Source organism: Phalacrocorax carbo, chromosome 1 (assembly GCF_963921805.1).
Source record: "Phalacrocorax carbo chromosome 1, bPhaCar2.1, whole genome shotgun sequence".
Classification (NCBI taxonomy): domain Eukaryota; kingdom Metazoa; phylum Chordata; class Aves; order Suliformes; family Phalacrocoracidae; genus Phalacrocorax; species Phalacrocorax carbo.
Window position 1 is genome coordinate 197,282,992 of NC_087513.1, and position 20,663 is coordinate 197,303,654.

A 20,663-nucleotide genomic window follows, 5' to 3' on the forward strand; every position below is an offset into this window, starting at 1 on the left:
GCCTATAAGACAAAATTCATAAGTAGAAATGCAATTTGTTCATGGATTGAAGCTATTTGACCATTTCATTTGACTCCTCTATAAATGGAATTTCCCTGTATGCAGTTTGCAGCAAGCATATTTTTCCACAGGGATCTGATCCAGACCTCACCAGAGTCAGTGACCATCTTTCCACTTGCTTTGGTGGATTCTGGATCGATCCCCAGCTGTGAGCAGGGTATGTCTGCCTGCCAGCACCAGCCCTGTTCTTCCCCCTAAGCCAGGGTGCTCTTGGCTGATGGGCGCTCGCCGTTATGTTGAGAGTGCCGTAGTACTCAAAAAGGAAGTTGCCATGGGAAAAACAGTTGTGTTGTGTTTTTTGATGTCAACATTAAATAGGAAATACAGGGATTTCCCTTTGGAGAAGCACCCCCAACCCCTGAGGACATTGGGTACAGAAAAGCCCCAGCAAGGGCAAGAATCAATGGGGGTGTTTTTGCCAAAACCTTGGCTCCTGCTGTTGCACCTGGAAAATGGCCTCACATATACCATAGCAGTGGCAAGAAAATGCTGATAGCAAGTAGGGACAGTGCTGGAGGGCAAGGGAAAAGAGGAAAATGGGAGATACTTGGCTGCCAATGTCTTTCTTGGCTGGTGCAAACAAATTTGGATGCCGTATGACAAAGATACCCCCACATTAGGGTAAGAAGGTTGTTGTCAGACAAGCACCCATTTCTGTGGCTTTTCTCCTGCCTTCACACCCTCTTTGTCCAGTCAACATCCCTGTTATTCAAGAGCTATAGCTAGGACAGCTGTAGGATAGGAGCCTGTATTACTGTCTTTCAAAAAGTTTCAGGAAAAAAAAACACCCCATGAATCCTACAGTGTCTGTCATGGTGTGTGTGCTTTGTATCATGCACAATATTGTGTCTAAAACATACGCCATTCACTCATTAAAATGTCGGAAAGAAAGGTAGAGTTTATTCAAGCACAAGAGAGCTCCTGTTCGATGGTTTGACTCAACAACAATAGAAATCTGCACCTGCACAAGTTTCTGCCAAAACTGATCTCACACAACTGTTGATCTTGATTAAATTCATTAGACTGGGAGAGATGGATTTCTATACATCTTATTGTGTGTGTTTTATGGGTTATGCTCCTGGGTGGAATATAAGGTGGTTTTTGTTCAGGAGACAGTAGGAAAATCATGCTGAGACCCAGGCCTGCTTTAGAATTCAACAGATTCAGCAAAAACTTTGGCCAGGACTTATTTTGGACTTCAGTAAAACTCTATTATAGGAGTTTCCGTAAGTTTAAAGGAACTGTCTGAGAGTTTGTATATATTATAAATCCTATTCTGTACAGATTTTGCCTGCAGTAGCAAAGCAGCAACATTTTTCAACGGTTCTGGCTTAAGTTATAAAGCTCTATCCCGGAGCGATGAAATTAGAAAAATATTTTACAAAACCAGAACACAGGTCACATATTTGCAATATCTTTCTTTAGCGTTAGCCCTCTTTGAAAGAAGTTTTATGTCACAGCTGCACAGCACACATTGACTGGTTGCATCCAAAATATGGAAAATAAATCACAGGTTTGTCCACACATTTGATAAAGCAAGGAAAACCAGCAGGTTTTCCTTGCTGATACGTATACCTCCCTTCTATCTGTGCTGTGAGGATGTGTCTTTGTATATGTATGTATAGACATACAGAAACATACACAACTAATTTCTGTCTTTTCACTTCCCTTTGATTTACGGTTGTGGAAACAAAAGGCTTGAGACCTGATTATAATCTTACTAAGTTAATCAGACTGTTTATATCAGTAATTAATCAATGTTGCATGTAAAGGCTCACAACCTGCCCCAAGGTACATAATTTACCCTTGCCTTTCACTTTGCATCATCATTTGCATCAGTACAAAGGGAGCACAAACACGCGCTGCTGTATTCTCTGTTCACCCTTCACTCACTTTGTGCGGAAGTATATGACAACAGGAATCTGTAGTCAGTAAAAACATGAGACACGAATAATATAGCAGCGTAAGGAATTTGGCATTGTCTGATGTGAAATGGGATGGTGGCTTTGCCCATGTCCTGGTGAACAGAATGTCCATCCCACCAAGCTCCCCTGCCAGAGGAGCACCAGATGGTGCTCCTGTCAGCAGATGCATCAGAAAGAATGGGAATGGGTAACTCCAACGCATGAGCTCCCCTTTTACCTGTAGGTCTTATACAACTGTGTACTGCTGCAGGTTAAGGGTCTACAGCAATATATCTTTTCAAGAGATCTGCATTGTTGCAACTATGCTGAGGTGCATCTATGGATAAACAAAACAGCTCACTGGGGCTGATATTCTGGCACTGAGATTCATGGACACATTTTGGCCTAAGTGTGCATATATTTGTGTACACTTGGGTGTAGGCTTCTAGAGCTAGAAACAAGAAGTTGTCACAAAAGCAGATAAACAGAGTATGGTGCTGAATGTATAGCTTAGAGCTGCCCTGAGCTCGCAGCATACTGTTTATAAAGGAATTATTTTATGTAATGCAACCCTTTCTGAGATAAAACATGGGTATTTTTTGAGATGATGTAATGACATTATTCAACACTCCATACCAAGGCAGTACCTACCTGATATCCCAATGCCCTTTAAAGCAGGATTAGTGTGTCCATTCAAACTGAAATTTGGGCAGAGTGGGTTATATGAAAAGGAATAAGATAAGTGAACCTATATTTCTTTAAAGAATGTGGCATCAGTAGTAGTCTAAATAGAGTTACTAGGTTCTTGGGTTTTGCAAAATTTAAGAAATTGGTGAATATATATTTTTAAAAAACTGGTTCCTGCTGATGTTTTTTATGGCAGACTCAGGAAGAAAACACAAAATTAAAAGAGTGTTTGCAAGAAAAAGTGTGAAAATATTTTAGTCCTGACACATAGAGGGGGTCAGCTGACCAGAGGACCTGAAATACCACAGGACTAGGAAAAGTTAGGGCACCTTTAAAAAACAAATGGTAAAAGCAGCAAAAACACTTTCAAATATACTGGCACTGAGGACTTGTGACTGATTTTAAGAAGAACTTTAAAAAAATTAAGGAAAAAACCTACCAGCTTAACCCTTTAATCCTCAATATGTTGCCTAGGGTTTTTGTCCACATCAGAGATGTCCTTTCCTCCTATTGCTTCCTGCCACTGAATAGAAATATCTTTCAGGTTCTTGAATTGAGAATTATTATCCAGCTACCCAAATTCTGCTTTACTATGGTCTTTTCTATGGCAGGATCTGAAGTAATTTCTGAAGTAAATAATTGTACATCCAGATGAGAATTTCTTTGCTACATTGTGTTATTCTTAGCTAAAGATGGGATGAATAACCCTGAGGTAATGCTTATTTCTCCTCACCTAATACAGAGAGACTTACACAACTGACTTACACAAGGTACTTAACTTTCAGACAGTGAAAGCAAGGTAGGATAGTTCCTATATTGTTATGCACTGAATTACTTTGCCGGGGCTATAGTCAAGGAAGGCTTCACCTAAAACCTTAATGTACTTGCTGAGAAACATGACGAGATTGGGGCAAGAGAAATGATTTGACATTATTTTGGGATCCTTCCAGATAGAAGGGGAGGACCCTCCCCTGGGGTCATCTGATCCCAGAAGAGTCCACAGTACTGTGTATGACACCCCTCATCAGGGGAATCAGAGGCAGCTGTGAGCAGCCCAAACAGCAACGGGCATGAAAGTATCCTCTCGTTTTATTCAGAGACAAAAATTCCACTGAATCCAGTGATACAGTTTTATCCATTTGCTAGACACCACCCAGCAGTGACACCCACGCTGTGGTTACAATGGGGGTATGGAAAATCAACATATTCTCAAGGCAATTTCCATATTCTTAGCATATGGCCCATGCACTGAGCCCTTATTTGGGTCAATGAGAGTTTCTCATGCAGAACGAGCACAGAAAACATGCACAGCCTGTGCCTGAGAGGGGGCATATGCCTCCAATAGCTAAATATTTTAATGGGAGAAACACACTTTAACGAAGGAGCTAACTGCATAAGCCTAGGCAGGTTTTATAGAGGGCATTAATCTACACAAGCTGCATGATTGTGTTCTCATGAAATCTGCCATGAATAATTACTAAAGATGTTAATAAATACTCAGCAAATCAGAACAGCTGGTTATGATGATATCCAGCTTTTCTAAGAAAAGCCAGACTTTAACCTCACCACCATTAATACTGTGAAACATACTCTGGCCAGTGCATGTGATGGGAAACCCTAAATAGATGAATATCCATTGCAGTCCCGTCCTGGATAGTGCAAAAAGGCCTAAGGTTGGCATTTTCTTTGATGTGGACCTTCCAGCATAATTGCCTTTAGTTGAAAAAATAAAACCCAAAGCAAAGCCCTATAAATGATGCAAAGGGAGGAAGGGTTTATGTTTTCCTTTGAAGTCATGTGAGATGTTCAGATACAGAGATTGATGCTGCTTGAGAATGTGGCTAGTATGTAGCTGCAGTCAGTTTTCACCACTTCTTTGATAAGAGTGATCCATTGAGTTTATATTAAAACCACAGTTGTGCACACAGAATTAATCCTTTTTCTGTATATGATATAAATTTTTTTTCATACTTTACGTAGCTAAAAGCCACCTCTCTTCCCTTCACCTTTTGCCAGTTCCAGCTAGCAGTTTTGGAAGTCAGTCCAGCAAACCATCTGTGTTATGTCTGTATTGCAAAGGCCAGCAGACCCACTCTTTGTATTTCTTGTTTTATTAATTACTGATGTATTTATTATGAGTTTCCTCCCATCCAATCACACTACTGCAGAGCTCTCTGTGTCCATGCTTAGCATGCTAATAAAGTGTGGCTACTCAGATACTGTTCAGGAAGTTCTGCTCATCAACATACATTATGTGTCAGAAACCTGCTAGTTTGGAGCAGAACGAAAACTGAGGATAAAGTATCATTATTATGGCTGGCTGGCAGCTTGGCACCTGGAGAGGCCTTAAATTTCCTCAGCAAATAAGGGCTGACATTAAGTTCATGGACTAGCGTTCACATAAGCATCATACAGAGCGCTCCCTGGCTGGATGTATCATCTAACCTCTTTTGATGGGTTGTCTTTCCCAATAGCTTCTTTCCATGTTCAGCTCCAAGAACCTCCACTTCCCTTAATGTTATTGCTGCTATAAGTTAATGTCCTCTACACCTAAAAATAGGTCTGATGAAATGTCTGTTAAGTGTTTATTCCTCTCCACTAACTAATACAGAAACATTAGCTCTGATACAGATATCTGTATTGTATAAGACAAATACCATTTCCTTAGACCAAGGAATATTTTATTATATATACAAGACAAACACACCCAACAGGACCATTTATTTGCTCCATCAGAGATCCAAGTGAGAGACTTTGATCTCATTCAGCCAGCAGGGGACTGTGGTGCTGGGTGTCCCAAATGCTGGGAGAAAGCCCTACCCATAGGGGGAAGGGTCCTTGTCTACCCTGGCAAGACCTCCGTGCTGTCCTGTGTAACCATTCAGTTCTGAGAATGTGCCATCAAGGGCACCACAGGGAAGTCCCCAACCACTTCTACCCCCTGATTGTCCCATGCTGTAATCCTTCTGTGCTATTCTGTCTATCCTATTGAAGTGAGTGACTGGCCAAACTGCATCTCCTCTCAGGACTGTGCCCATTGCTCCTGACCCATTGCAAACCCTTACCTCACCTCCTTTCTCTCATTGACATTAGCTTCAGCAGAGGCTTTGTCATTGTCAAAACTGAGCTGCTTATTTCTTTGGCAACTGCCTCTCCAAGGCACAGAAACCTCCAGCCCACCAAATGTGCCTGAAGCAGTCCCATCCCACCGCTGGCAGGTTCCAGTCTCCAGACATGACCCACAAGAGGTGGCTGCCAGCCCCACTGCCGGCCTTTTAGGAACACCAATATCCCCCAGAAAAAAACCTATTCCCTAAATCTCAGAGATGACAGATTGTGGCAATTAGCTGTGAGAGTATCCAGCCTCCTTTGTAACCGACAATAGCAGCGTCAGGTTTGGAGGTAACAGCAGGCTCCTTTGATAAAGGCCTCTTCCAAATGCCAGCCTGTCACTTCCTGGAGGGAGAAGGACTAAAAGCATTTCAAGGGAAGAATAACAGCAGTGGGCAAGTTACATACCTCAGGAAGCTTATTATAAGCTGCTGCTTTTATAGTGTAGCCTTTTATTGTTTGTGTTTATACATAAATCCTGAAAGGTAAACTTCTACATTGTAGTGTTTGACATTAAAAATGCAGTTTTCTCTTTCCCTGTAGCAGCTCGGCTTCTACCTAACAATCCACTGAAAAAGCCACAGGAACATTTCTTATATAAAAGAGCACTTCACATTTCTCCCCGGATGACAATCAGAATTATGAGTCCCTTTGACTTAGAATTAGATAGGCTAAGTGACAAATACAAATGTGGACCTGTCTGTTCCCCAGATTGGTAGGTGTTTTCCCTTTTTTCTCAGTTCCCTATTTTTTTCGATATTCAGACTATGAATATTCTGAGTCTGCTCTTCAGTATATCACAGCATATCTTGGCATTCCGGCACTGCAGATGCAATCATTTGTAAATAGCTAATCAAAAATTAAATCCCGATTCACACAAATCTCATCCACAAAAATAAAATGTATTTTATGTGTTCTGTTTTCCCTCAGTCTTTGGTTTTTCAAGGGCTCCAAAATACTTTCAGATGTCAGAATCTGCATTACATTTTTCATTTTAAAATCCAGAGTGAAATTATGAAAAATAAAATACATTTGTGACCATATTCCCACCTGCAATACTGCTTAAAACGTTCCTAATGTTGAAAAACAAGACAGGCAGTGTCCTTTTTTTCTTCTTAAATCTGTGCTGACTGCTGAGAATTTTATCAAGGATGGATGTGAAGAATGATTAGACTGAAATGCTTCATCATTTCTACCCATGGACTGAAAAGAAATAAAGCAAAGAGGCTCATTTTTTCTCTTCCCACATCCATCATAGTGATTATTGTACTCTGAAAATGGGACAGCAACACCAAAGTAGAAAGTTTCTCTTTTTTTAACCACTTTCCATATTATATGAGATTTTATGTCATCCCAAATAGGACTAAAAAGAACTAACACAAATAAATTGTTCATTATAAATATAATGAGTTTAAATTTTACTGTGAAATCAGTAAATTTTTTTTTTATTTCATGAGAAAGTGGGCAGACATAATATCAAAGGACATAGAAAGCAATGTGGAAGCCCATGGGGAAACTCAGAACAAAATATTAGAGGGAAATAATTTGATTTGAAATAAAAAAATCTCAAAATGAAACATGGAACTTAGAATAAAATGACACTTCAGGAAAATATAAAACCCATTATTTGATCTAGATCCACTCAAGACATTTTTTAGTGGAACTAGAATGATTTTGTGCTTTTCTTTAAATTGACAAGTTAGAATTTTAATTTAGAAAATGTCAGTGTTTTGTGGCCACTTCTATCACTGAGTCCTTATCTCCAGATGATGAAGTACACCCTCCTTCACGACTCTGTGTGTGCTTTTCTGCTTCACCTTCCATGGGGCAAGTTCTTCTGCACTATCTTAAAGTAAATATTAGTTAAGTTTATGAGGCTGTTTATTTCATGGTAACTTGTGAATGATTAGTCAATGAAAAATCACTGCCTAGAGAAAGATGATGATTGTTGAATGAAAAACTGTAGCCAGGAAAGTCTAATACATCTAGAAGACAAGAGAGTAATGATCAAAACCCTGTGTGCTCCATAGTCTTATAATTTACCCTATGTTCTGTCTCCCAGACACTCTGCCCTGTCTTTATGTAGGCACACAAGCATATAGATTTTTCTTGCTGAGATGTGAATTCAAGTATTTTCTGCCTTGTGTTAGATAAATCTAGAAATCCTAATCTTCCCTGTCTTCTCTGGTAAGTCCATGCTACTTAAAATACTAGCTCCATACACTGTCTGAATTCTCTCCTAAATATTCTGGCGCCAGAAAATAGCTGGAGCTACTTCTTGTATCACAATCTGAATAAATGAAGTTTGTTCTAAATTTGAAAAACTAATTAGAATATACTTTCTGAGATCATATTAAAAATGCAGAGCTATTTGTAAAAAATATGAAGCCACAAAATACCAGTACTTAACTATGCTTCAATTTTAAAATACATTTTTAATAGTAAAGAATCCCATGCCTCATGAGCTAGGATAGTGCCAGGTGAAGGCTCAAATCAAAAGCAGCCCTGCAGAAACTTCTGTTATTAGTAAGTTAGGAGTCTGCAGCTACTGAACAGTAATTTCACGGTTACTATTTCTGCCATGAGATATTTGCAAAGCAAAACTTTGAAAAAGCTGGTGAGCCAGCTCCAGTTTCTCCTTATGATGGTTATGCCACAGTGCATTTTGAGTCCATTTCATGACATGCTTTACGTACTAATTAGTTACTTGTCACAAAGTGGTGTTTCCGAATGAATCAGATATAACCATTCCATAGGAACAGACACTGAGGACCACAGCAGCTGAGACTAAATTTTGCAAACACAAGTGCTGTAGCTGTGTCATTGCACAAATATTTTTTTCATTTTTTAACTGAAAGGAAAAGAAAAAGTCTGGTTCACTCATTTGTCTGGTAGTTTGGCTTGAGCCAATCAAGATAACTCGCATTCTGAATAATCAATTTAATGCTTTAAATATTTCATCACAAGACACGTCCATCTGCCTTCTCCTCTAAGAACCTCTCCTCTCATGGAAGCAATGGATATGGGCCACATGTGCCTTGAAGGAGCGCAAAAGCACATTTCCTTCATGGCTTGAAGTTTATCTCCAATGACAATGAAAAAAGTGAGGCCAAGGCTGGAGTGTCTGCCCACTGTCTTGTACTCTTCTTCTCATCCCCAAGTACAACAGGGCATGAAAAGTCCAAGGGCTGGTGGGCTCATGGCGTAGCTGTGTGGTAACCTTATAGGACCACAGACAGTTTCATCATGGTCTTCCCTTTCTGCCCCCGGAGCCAGGGAGTTCTCTGGTATTAATTAAGCATACTATGGTCGTGTACAGGAGCTCCAAGCAGAAATCAGTCTCTACTATCCTACACACATGTAAGAAAACATGGGTTCCAAACCTGCAGAGACAGCTTTTCATCTAAATAGGACTGTCCACTCTGGCAGGCCATCATTTATAGTCTTACAAAGCCCATTTTGACTTCACATGCGCCTTTGTCACAGTTTTGCTCCCTGGGACCTTCCTACTGAAGGTGTGTGATGAAGAAATTGGGTTAGACTAAGATTTTAGTTTGAAATTATCCTGCTTCTATCAAGTGAACTGTAAATTACCACTTTGCCATGTGGTGGAGCTGGTAGACAGCAGTTCCCAAGTTTCATTTTTGTCACTGTGGAGGTTGTTGCTATGTTTGGAATCTTTCTTTTTTTAACAGTTTTCACAACTATGTTTAGTCTGGTAAACTACCTATAAAACTTAATCTTTGCTTTTGTATTTATATCATAAACCCTCAACAGTGAGGAAAACTTCAAAGCTTGATTTTTGGAATGAGAACTGCCAAGTCTGACGGCAACTTTCCACACCAATGCTTAATGACAACTCATCTATTATTCCATGAAAAGCAACGCCTCTGAAGGGGTCTGTAGATCTCATTTTTCAATTTCTAGATGACAGAGGAACTTCTAGACCAACACCAAGGACGGTCATATAGAATAATGCACACAGCATAGGTAGAGCTGGAAATGCATCCCCGAAATAAAATATTGTACAATATTTTATGTCTCAGCAAAATTCCTCATTTTCAGCACACGAGACGGTGTCATGGATACCGAGTGGATCTAGAGTGAGTCAACTGAATGTTGTGTTCTTGAAGTAGCCAGCACCCCAGTGATGTGCTGGTGTCTTGGAGACACATCCTATGGTTCTACAGTTCTGCTCAGCTTTACAAGGCTCAGACCCAGGTGCTCACAGTGATTTAGGACTCAAACTCCTCCTAGATCTGCACAGTGCTTTGGAAAGTCCTTATAGGTTTCTGCCTGCAACTTTTCATACAAATCTTTCCAAATCTGGTCCTAAACGCATGAGAAGTACCACAGAGAGAAAAAGGTCTTGTGATTAAAATAGTACAGTATAATTCAGAATTACTAATTATATTCCCTGCATTCCCATAAACCATCTGTGTTGCCTAAAGCAAGTGATGTAAATTTGCTATGCCTCAGTTTACTCTTCTGTAACACCAGCATAATATTTGCTTCTATTATAGCACTACATGTGTAAAAATTCTTTTTAAATTCTCAGATAAAAAGTACTTTGAAAGTATATGGTAGTATGGTCATTATTACTTTCAGTCTTCACCTCATGTTATTTTCTAGACTATTTATTATTTTACAGTCCTCCCACCTCTCAGTACAGTAGTCAACTGTTTCATTCCTGAGAAACTGCGTTTTAGAGCATTTCATAGAGGTGTTGGTGGCATATGGTCAAATTCCAGTATGACCAGTTTGCCAGCTGAAATTCTCCCAATAGTTTAAAGTGGATTAAGTATTTTTCTCATCCTTTAATGTGTTCAGCAAGGCTATCCACCATGAAATACCCTTTGCATTTCATCCCTATGTAGCAGTGCAGTAGTCAACCAAGTTTATGTTTCTGACTGTTTTGACTACAAAGTAGTTTGAATTATTTGGGGAAATGCAAGACAAAATTAATAATACTGACACTGTGTATAAAATACCAGTGTTTGAAACCACATTTGTGAATAACTGTTTTATTTCAGATTTCTTGTGGGCTGGTCCTTGCACATTAAAAGACGACTTATATCCTGTCCAATCTCATGTGTGCATTCTAAATTATAGAATGAAACAGAAATTCAGCTATTTCTTTTCCATTTCTGCATTCCCATGGCTTGAAAATAGTTCCATTTGTTAAAAATAAAAATACATTATGCACCATTTATAATGTGGATTGACTCAAACAATGAGAATCTGTTGGATGCTAGATTTGTTTGGGCTATTACAGAATGCTCTTTCAAAGCTTATTAAGACAAGTACACACAGCTACGTTAACTTTTAATGGGTGACTTAAATTTTTGTGTCTGGAGAAGAACAGGGTACTTATATTTTAAAATCCCCAGACAAAACCATACCACAGAACCCAGCAATGCTCTGTGTCTACTTGTGGTCAGTTGTAAGATAAATGATGAGAGCAAAATTCAGATTTAAAACTGAAGTTTGAGTTTGAACTATCAAGGAGTTCATTTGGTTCTGGAACTACTAGCTGATCTCATGTTTACATAAGCTGCAATGACAAAGTATATCTGTGGATTAAAAAATGAGGGCCAGATTTTCAGCTAGTGCAAATTGCGGTAGGTCCAGTGAACCCAGCAGAAATAAACTGATTTATGCCTCTTATAACAAAGAAATTATTTGTATTATTTGTTTAGAGAAAAAAAAAAACTTTTAAAACTCTTCACAGATGCATTTGCATGCATTCAGTTGTAACACAAATGTTTAAAAACTATGGATAGTGGTTTCAAGGTCACCTTCAAAAATGTGTTTATTGTATATGAATCAACCATGTGTAAAATGAGGACATATTCTTACTGTATAAGAACACGTTGCAGTAAGCTGCACATTTCTCTACCACTTTGCTATATATTTAAATCACTTCATCCCACATGACCTTGAAAGGTTAATTTAAAAGCAATGCTTGATTTTTTTTTTTTTTTTGGTATTTGCTTTAAAAAAACAGGTTTATGTAGGACATGTTGTTCACTTGATGTTAAATCTCATCTTACAAGGGTGTTCTGGAATGTGTTGGAATAAATCTCAACAGTCATATTCCCTGAATAATAGCTAAATGTTTGTGAGTGCAATAGGAGGTATAACTCAAAATCTTTCATGACTAGAAAAAGCAGTGTTATTTTAAGAGTCAAATACTTAGCGCTTTCCTGTTTTCTCTCAGCATTGTATCAGTAGGTACATTCTTTAAAAGCAATCACATCTTGGTTTCTTTAGTCTGCAGAAACCCCATCTGTATATGCTTCTGATAGAAACCAGATTCTGCATGGTGGAATCCACTGGAGCAACGTATGTGGAGCTTGTTTGCGCATATTCTCCACCTCATTTACATATAAATTACATAATGCACAGCATAGGGACTATTTTGTCCCCTCAACAGGGAGGTCATTCTGGGAAAAGGAAGCACAGTGGTAAAAACTGCCCCTGGCCCATGCCTCCCCCAGGGAGGCGCAGGATGCCCATCAACCCCCAAAGCAAGCAGGGTCTGCAGAGGCAGGCTTGGCATCAGCTCAGCAGGCTGCAGTGCCCATCTTAGGTTTTCCTTAGGACGTGCATGCTGGTGGCTGGTGTGGGACGTGGACAGAGGTGTAGCCGGGCTGAGAAGGCAGCAGCCACCGCCCGCTGTTGTTCAGGCATGAGTTCCTCAGCTGGCACTGTTGCCCTAAAGCCCTTTATATCTGTTTGATCCCCATCTCTCTTCTTAGCTTTAAAAGTACTTCCTTGAGTGGTGTAATCATGGTGCAATTTTCCTCTCATGCCAAGTTTAGATATTGTATATACTACTTATATGTTGATTTGGGTGACATTGTTTCCCAGTTCCCAGTGAGATAGGGATCAGACCACCTCTGTGCAGCTCAAAGACCAAAGTGTTGCACCAGACAGCACAAGATTTCTTCAGAATATTTTGGAAGTGGAAATTGAAGTCATTTGAGGATTAGCATTTTGTTAGATGGGGAGAAGAACCCCCAAAACACGACATGCTGAGATTGCTCAGCTGTTGTTCATCGCTGAAGGTTTGAAGGCAGAGATTCCAATCTGTTCGTGCTCTATCTGCCTGCCATAGGATTTGCAGAACAACAAGTAAGACAGGTCAGCACTGGCCCCCCTTTTCTCTGTCTGTGTAACCTGGTATTAGTGAAAGAAAGCAAAAAGGTTTGAAATCCTACTTGAAGCGGATACTGGTTACTGAAGTCAGCCTTATGTTCAGTAACAACAGACACAGCTGTCTTGACCACACACAGACCATTTTAGCAATTGCCAAAGTGCAACACTCGTTATGCAGCCAAGTCTTAAATTATGGTAAGCAATGAAATAACCAAAGAAGTTTTAAAAGAAAGCACATCAGTGCCATTAATATGAAATTTACCTTTCAGATAATTCTTGACTTGTAACAAATGTACATTTGCCAGTTTTGTGAGCAACAAGACTACGGAAAGTAAAAATTACTTCATAAAAGTAAGCTAGCCAGGATTTTATGTGAACGGGACTTAATGACTATGCAATTATAATTTCTAAGTGGATGTAATTATTAAAATAGAAACAGACACACAGTCTTCTGTTTTCTGTAGCTTTTCCTAGGCTTTTTCTTTTTTTAAAAAAATCAGAGTTACAGTGAAAATGCATACCAATCTCAAGGCTTGGAGGGACAACAGATTTAGGCTTCAGTTCAGAGAACTTAAACATGTGCTTACAATTGAGCATGGACTTAAGCTTTTTGCTGAGTTTGAACCCTAAGAAAGGTGCACAGGCCTTTCCAGGGAATTTTGGCATTTTCAGATATTCTGAGCTGGGCAAGGAAAGGAAAATTTTGGATTTGAACGCTTTTAGGAGAAAGGGGGAAAAGTTATTTTCCAGGTTCCTTCTACTCAGACTCCTACTTTAAACTGCAATAACCATTTTTTGTTGGCCTTTAAAATTCAAAGAGTCTTGGGGATAAAATGGAGGCTAAAACATCACACAAGGCCACATCTCAACCAGAGAAATAAAAGAAAGAGAGAATTACAATTCAGTGATTTCACAGAAACCTATGAAATCCATGTGCTGTTTAACCTTGTCCAAGCACCTGATAGCACACAAGACCCTAACTGCTTCTCTAAACCTGACTTTCCTCTCCCTGCAGCCCTTACAATTCTTTTCTTCAAGGTAGATCCAGAAGCTACATAGCGTCAAAGGAATAGCATCAAATCTCTGTCTGTCTATGAAGGATATTGTAACTACTGCTTCACTTCTGTACCATCAACAGAAAGTCCATTCCTTGTTCCTACCTTCATGTCTGCACTAGTCTTATCTGGCAATGTTAAGCACAAAGCACAGTCTAACAGCCCACAGGGGAAAGCACGCTTACCAAAGTGGGCCAAGTTTGGCTTCTGCCTGCAGCCACTGAATGGAATGAAAATGCAGCAAAAGAATAATTCATATTCTGAGGTCAGCCATTTCCCCCCTTTCATTCTGGACTTCTTATAGGTAGTAGCATAGTACCAGGATGGAAGTAGATGGCAGCTGTAGACAGTCTTCAGCTGCTTCTCAACTGCTGCCTTGGCTTGGGACTATCTAAGAAGAAAAGAGGAGATACTTTTGTGGTGGCATGAACTGGGTCATAGAAGAACTCCTCCTTTTTGCTCACAGAGATGATCTGTAGGTGCATGCTGCATGGTGGACAGTACCTTACCAGCACTGATGGGGACAGGCAAAATCAAAGAGTTTATTAAGCTTCCTTGCAGCCCTGCTTACCTTGTAAAGGGACAGTTACTCCTCACTGTCATCTCCCTCTCTCATTACTTTTAAAGTGTGCATAATTAATTTCCATTATTGTTTTCTGCCTCAAAAAAAGTAGATTTACTTCTTCTCTAAATAAATTTTTTCTTAATAAAAAGGAGTACCACAAAAAGCGTCACAGCAATATTGGAAAAAAATTAGATCCTTTGCATATTGCTTACAACTGTTGAAAAAGTGAAAAAGAAAAAAATATGTCATCATGATGTGTCTGTAACTGCAAAAAGTACAGCTTATTTTAAAAAATGCTCAATTCTATGTATTGTGACAGTTGCTATGGTAATAACACTTTTTTCCCTTGTATAGCAAAATAATTAGTTATGAAAACCTATGGAAATTTTTACTAGGTTGGGCCTTGCTGACACTTTTGGGTTCAGGTTTTGTCTTTCCCATGATACACATATTTGTTGCACCAAGTGTGGTCAGCCCTGGGCAATCTGAGAGGTGATCAGTTCTGCTGAGAAAGACAGAGAGAAAGAGGAGATGTGGTGAGGTCCAGGAAATAACACATTCAAAAGACAAACACAGCCTTCTATTTTTCTGTACTTTCCACCGAGCAATGACCATGGAGCAGATCCCGCCTGTTGTAGGGCAATGAATCTCAGCAATGGGTTTACAAACTGGAGATGTCTAGGGAAGGGGGTCTAGGGTTCAGTGCACGTGGCCTTCCAGTATTGTCTCAAGTGCATTCATACCCTCAGCATTGCAGGCTGTAAAACCTAGAGCAAAACAGACCCAGAAACAAATTATTTCAGAATATGATTTTACGAGTGCAGTGGGAACTTACACTGTGGCTTTTCTATGATAACTGGACATGACTATATAAACAGGCTTAAGAGGAAACATTTTAAGGCGCATGGTCTGTACAGTTCCACCTTTGCGAGACACCACTGAAGCACCTGTGTTTGAGCCCCCATGTGCTGGGCGTTGTGCTTTGAACTTTCCTTTGTCCCAGAAGGCTGCAGCAGTATCTCTGTCCAGAGGCTGTCTGGGATGCCTCATGGGCACAGGCTGTTTACTCTCCCCTGGTGGCACTGAGATCCTGCAGTACAACTGCCCTGGGCCACCACACTGGTCCTGAGTCCCATAACTTTTTCTTACCTTCCTTACACTTTCTTCTCATCTCCAGTTATATTGTGCTGTGGGTTTGCAGCTTGGTTTTCAAGGATGTTTGTCAGTGGGAATAAACGAAGGAAAAGGTTGCAATTTTCTTTAAGCAATAACTCATGGCTTTATTTATGACAGGAAATTTTCAAGTGTAGACAAAATTATACATTTAGGTACATTTCATTGCCTCATGTCTGGCAGTGTTAGAGGCCCCTGCATTGCCAAGATCCGCCATCTCTCCCCACCTTTTGCATGCTGCCTCCCTCTCCAGAGCATGGGAGCCTAACTGTTTCTCTGTCTTTTTTCTTCAATTCACTCCCTTTAGGAGACAATTAAAGACCCCATCAAAAAGTAAACAAATATGTTTTACTCTCATTTGTCAGGCAACCTCCTGTTCTAGCTCAGCGTGCAACAAAATCCAGATGATCTGTCGCATAGTACCTTCACTGGTTTGGTTCAGACTTGAAAAGTAAAGTTTCCCTTGAATTCCAGCCAACTGTGAGTCCAGTAGTGGCTTCCACATGAAGTGCCCAGTTTCAAACAGACCTCACAAATTACATATATCTTTCCCCATAATTAAATTTCTTCAATTTTCATCTTAGGTCTCTGAAAAAACATGAGGAGATTTTTCTGTTTTTTTCCTGAGTTAGAAGAATTGATAAGATATGGACCACTCCGAAACCAGGAAGAATACTTTGCTTTTGTTGCATTGAAAGATACTGTGGGCCCCTCAGTAGCCCAAAAAAGGGAGAGGACAGTGAAGACACCAACATAGAGCAGGAGAACTGCTGTCGTCAGCAGGAAGAAGTTGAAGGCAACTGATCAGGATGCTGGGAGGAACAGTTTGGGGTAAAAGCACTGATGCCTAGGAGAGAAAAGAGCCTCCATCATGAAGGAGGATGGTGCAGAGCCCACGGGAAGGTATTGCAGGGACTGAAGGGAGCTTCTGGCAGGAGCAGGAGCAGCTCAGGAGCAGCCTGCAGGCATCAGAACAACAGACTGGGATGTGGACAAGGCACGTGGGTGAGGCTGTACCCCAACTGCCAGCCTCTGAAAGTCAAGTTGTTGCTTACTCACTCCTCAAATTATCCCTTTGTCCACATTTTTTCAGCCTGCATGTGGGAATCAAGCCCTGCCATTTTAAGTTGGAGGCAGTTATGTGAACATCACAGGCGCAATATAAGGATTTCAGTGGCAGTACCTCGGCATACCAAGGTTATTCTTTGACGTGTACTTCAAGATTACTCCAAGTGCTTGGTAATATGGCAGGATTTAGTTTCTGCATGAGTCAAATGTCTTGCTGGTGTAAATAGACACAGTAACACTCACTGCAGTAGGATTTGGTGTATTTATATCAGTGGGGAATTTCCTTCTATTTAGTGAGCCTTTAAAGAAAATAATAGACCAGAAGCAAACAAAATTTTTCTCTTATCCATCAGTTTCTAAACATAAACTTATTTCCTCCTATGTTGTAGTATTTTAAAACCAGAACAAAGAGTCGGTGAGAGTAAGCACAGCTATGTGTTAATTTATAACTGCTCAGAGTAAAAGGCAGCTCCAGCTGACAGTAGCTTCAAAAAAATTGTGACTCCTGTAAATTAGAGTAAGGGAACTGATCACTGAAAGTAAACAGGTGATGAAATACTTCATTAGTACCTCATTTGTAATTTATGTCTGCTGAAGTAGTTGACAAAGAATCAAAACGTAAGTGGTAGATTTCTCAGAAGTGCAGCCTTTGAGGTCACTGAAGTGGATTAATTATAACCCAGTGTAAAGCACAGCCTGTCTCTGTGTCAATTACCAGTATTTGATAACTGAAATTATGTCAAGCTCTGTTCTTCTTCAAGATGCAGCCACACATTTTAAAATCATTATGACTGTAAGCATGAGCTTCACATAGCTAATGAGTTCAGCTCATTTATTAAAGTTCATTTTGACTAAGCAGATAGTAGTTGAGATTCAGAGGGGAGTGGGTGGCAAGGGATCCAGTTCTGCAAAAATAAACGCCTTTCCTTATCCCCTCTCCCAATCCTGTGCGGGAGAACCAAATTTAGTTCACTTGCCAAAGATTCATTTAAATGTACTGTAGGAGAAAGAGTTGAGGGAGTCAACTGCTATTAAATATGACCTGCTTCTAATGGCTATCAGAGCTCCAATTGTTAAGTGAAAATGCTGGGCTTAATGGACTACCTGCTGTTCATATTCATAATAGCAAAATGACTGATAAAGCACCCCTACCACATCTTGGGATTTTCTTTCCCCTCTTCCTCCCTTTTTCACACTTTTCCCTGGAACTGCACAAGTATTGGGTAGGGTTCGGTGGCATCTGTTCGTATGTTATTAAAACCTACCACAGTCTCTTTGGTGAGTAACTCTATCTTGCCATGGCCACACAATCTGCTGCTACTGCAGCATGCAGTCAGCACACACTCCCTGCATCCTGACCCATGGCAGCACTGCCTGCACACAGTAAGCAAACTTTGAAAGCAATGGTCTTGGGCTTGGTTTGGTTTTCTGATGAAAGAAGCAGCTAGTGCACTGGGTTGGCATCAGTAGACTGATCACCAGAACACCAACCTTGCTGCATGTTTCATGTGCACTTTATGCTCAGTGTAGCTGCCTCACCAGGGCCTGCAAGCAGCCAAAGCTGGTGCTGTAGGTTCCCACCTCTGGGACAAATGAGGCCAGACCTTGGCTGTACTTTCAAACAGAATGGCTCCAGCTTCAGCTGAGGTCAGACTTTGACCAGAGGCTAAGGAACAGTGTTTGGTCTAGTGAGATATTCTTTCACTGTCCCCCGCTTTCACCTGAAGTATCTCAGTTGTAAATGTCTCTTACTGAAGTAACTAGTAACATATGATCCTGTTGTGAGAGTAATTCCTTATTCTTTTGCTCTAACTAAATGACACACAGTCTTGGGTCAGAGAGTTTTTTATATGGAATCTTGCATTTGTCATGGCTGTAACTTTATACAGAACCATATTCCAATATTCATCAGCAATCTTTTAAGAAAGCAACAAGTTAATTCTTTGAGGTGGAAGGGTACAGTCGAAAAATTTCTTCTAAAGAATAAATTTCTTTTTAAGATTAACAACATGTGGTGTTAATGTTTAAAGTAGAAATTTTAGTTTGTCAGTGCAACTCATCATTCCTTATTACACGTTGTGAAATCATTTTAAGATTCTTTATGCATCTTTAAGCCAAAAGAATATCTGAAAACCAACCAAGACCTCTACTAGAGTCCAGAGTAAGTATACAGCTGTGACCCAAACCATAGATGTCTAACCTGAACCTCATGAAAATAATTGAGGAAAAGATTTATTTGTGTCTTTGATTTAATAGTAGTCTCTTTTCCAATGGAATTGATCACTTCAATTTGCATCAGATTGCTGTTCATACCTTTAGGACCAGGATAATATGGTTGTCAATTTTAGAAGCACCTACGTATGTGGAGAGGTCGATTGAGCAGAATATTCACCACAGGGTGGCTTTCTGGCCCTGCTGAAATCAACAGAAGTTACAGCATCTACGTCAATGCATATGGGATTTCAAATCTCATATTTTAACCTCCACTGTTTCAGGGAAAATATTTTATTGGATAAACAGCCAGAATGTTGAAACAATCCCTCCCTAAATATTTTGCAGCAATAATGACAGTGATTTCTCCATGGTATCAGTCAAACTGGAACACTTAAAAACACTCATCTCGGTATAAGTAAAAATGTGCTACAGATTGGAAATGAGGAAAGAGAACTGGTATGAAGGGTACTATAAGCTATGTCTAGACTTACCTGCTAGGAAAAATGATGGCTCCTGTCCAGCCCACACCTCCAGTTTTCTTTTCTGTGAAAACCAGATTGTGGGAAGGTAGGAGGGAAGAAGGAGGGACAGCTGGTGCACGCCTGTGTTTTGTCCCAGCAGGGAGCTGTGATGTGAGAATATGCAACTGGAAAGTGGAAAATTCTCCCCACATCCCTTGTCTCGATACAGCTAAGTGCCCACAGTGACCAAGGAAATAGCTTTTTCATAGGAATTCAAAAGTGTTTCCATTTTTTCCGCTCATTTGGTTAAATATAGCTTTGTAGACTCAGACTTTTCAAAAAGCTGGGCAATAGATGGGATTATTTCCTTGTGTGCCACCACTTTAATGGTGCTACATTTGAGATGAGCTTAATAACTCTGATGACTCAAAGCCAGGCTTTTATGAAGGTACAGGAACAGACTTGCAAACTCCTTGTGTTCCCAGATGAGCTTCTACATGGCACCAGAGTAATGGCCACCTTGCAAGAAAACCAAAATTCCCACTGTCTCCCAATTCCAATGCTGCCACCTGAGCTCAGAGTTTCAATAAAATGTCAGCACAGATAATTTTGAGTATTTGCAAAAAATGGGTTTGCACTGAAACCTGAACTAGACACTGATTAAGAAATGCAGACAGAAGAAATTGATTTTTCTAGGCTGCTGCTCATGCTTTCTGCCCCTTTTAGCAGATATTTATCCATGGCTGGTAGGAATGTGTGTACCTCTAGAAAAGGTGTGTGGCTGCACCAGCCTGGAGAGGGGTGAGACAGCTGGCCCCGTGGGACGGGTCAGGCAGAAGCAGATGGCCCTGAGCGGCCGGGCTGGCGTGGGGACAGATGGCAACACAGGACAGCTCAGGAAGGGGGACATATGGCAACATGGGATTGGCAGGAGCACAAGTCCTTACGCTGGTCCCAATTATGGGCCTGGTGGGTCTGGATTCGCCTGGGAGAAGGTAAAAGGGCTTTTACCTCTTCCCATCTCTCCTCAGACATGGGCAGACATGGCACCACAGAATGCTGCCATGGCTATGTGCTGTACAGTCCGGACAGGGATGTCAGCTACTGCTGACTGGTGAGCATTTCTGAATATTTTTTCAGTCATTTCAGCATCTAACAACTTTCCACCATTCTTACACACACTTACGTGTTTTGATTTTCATCA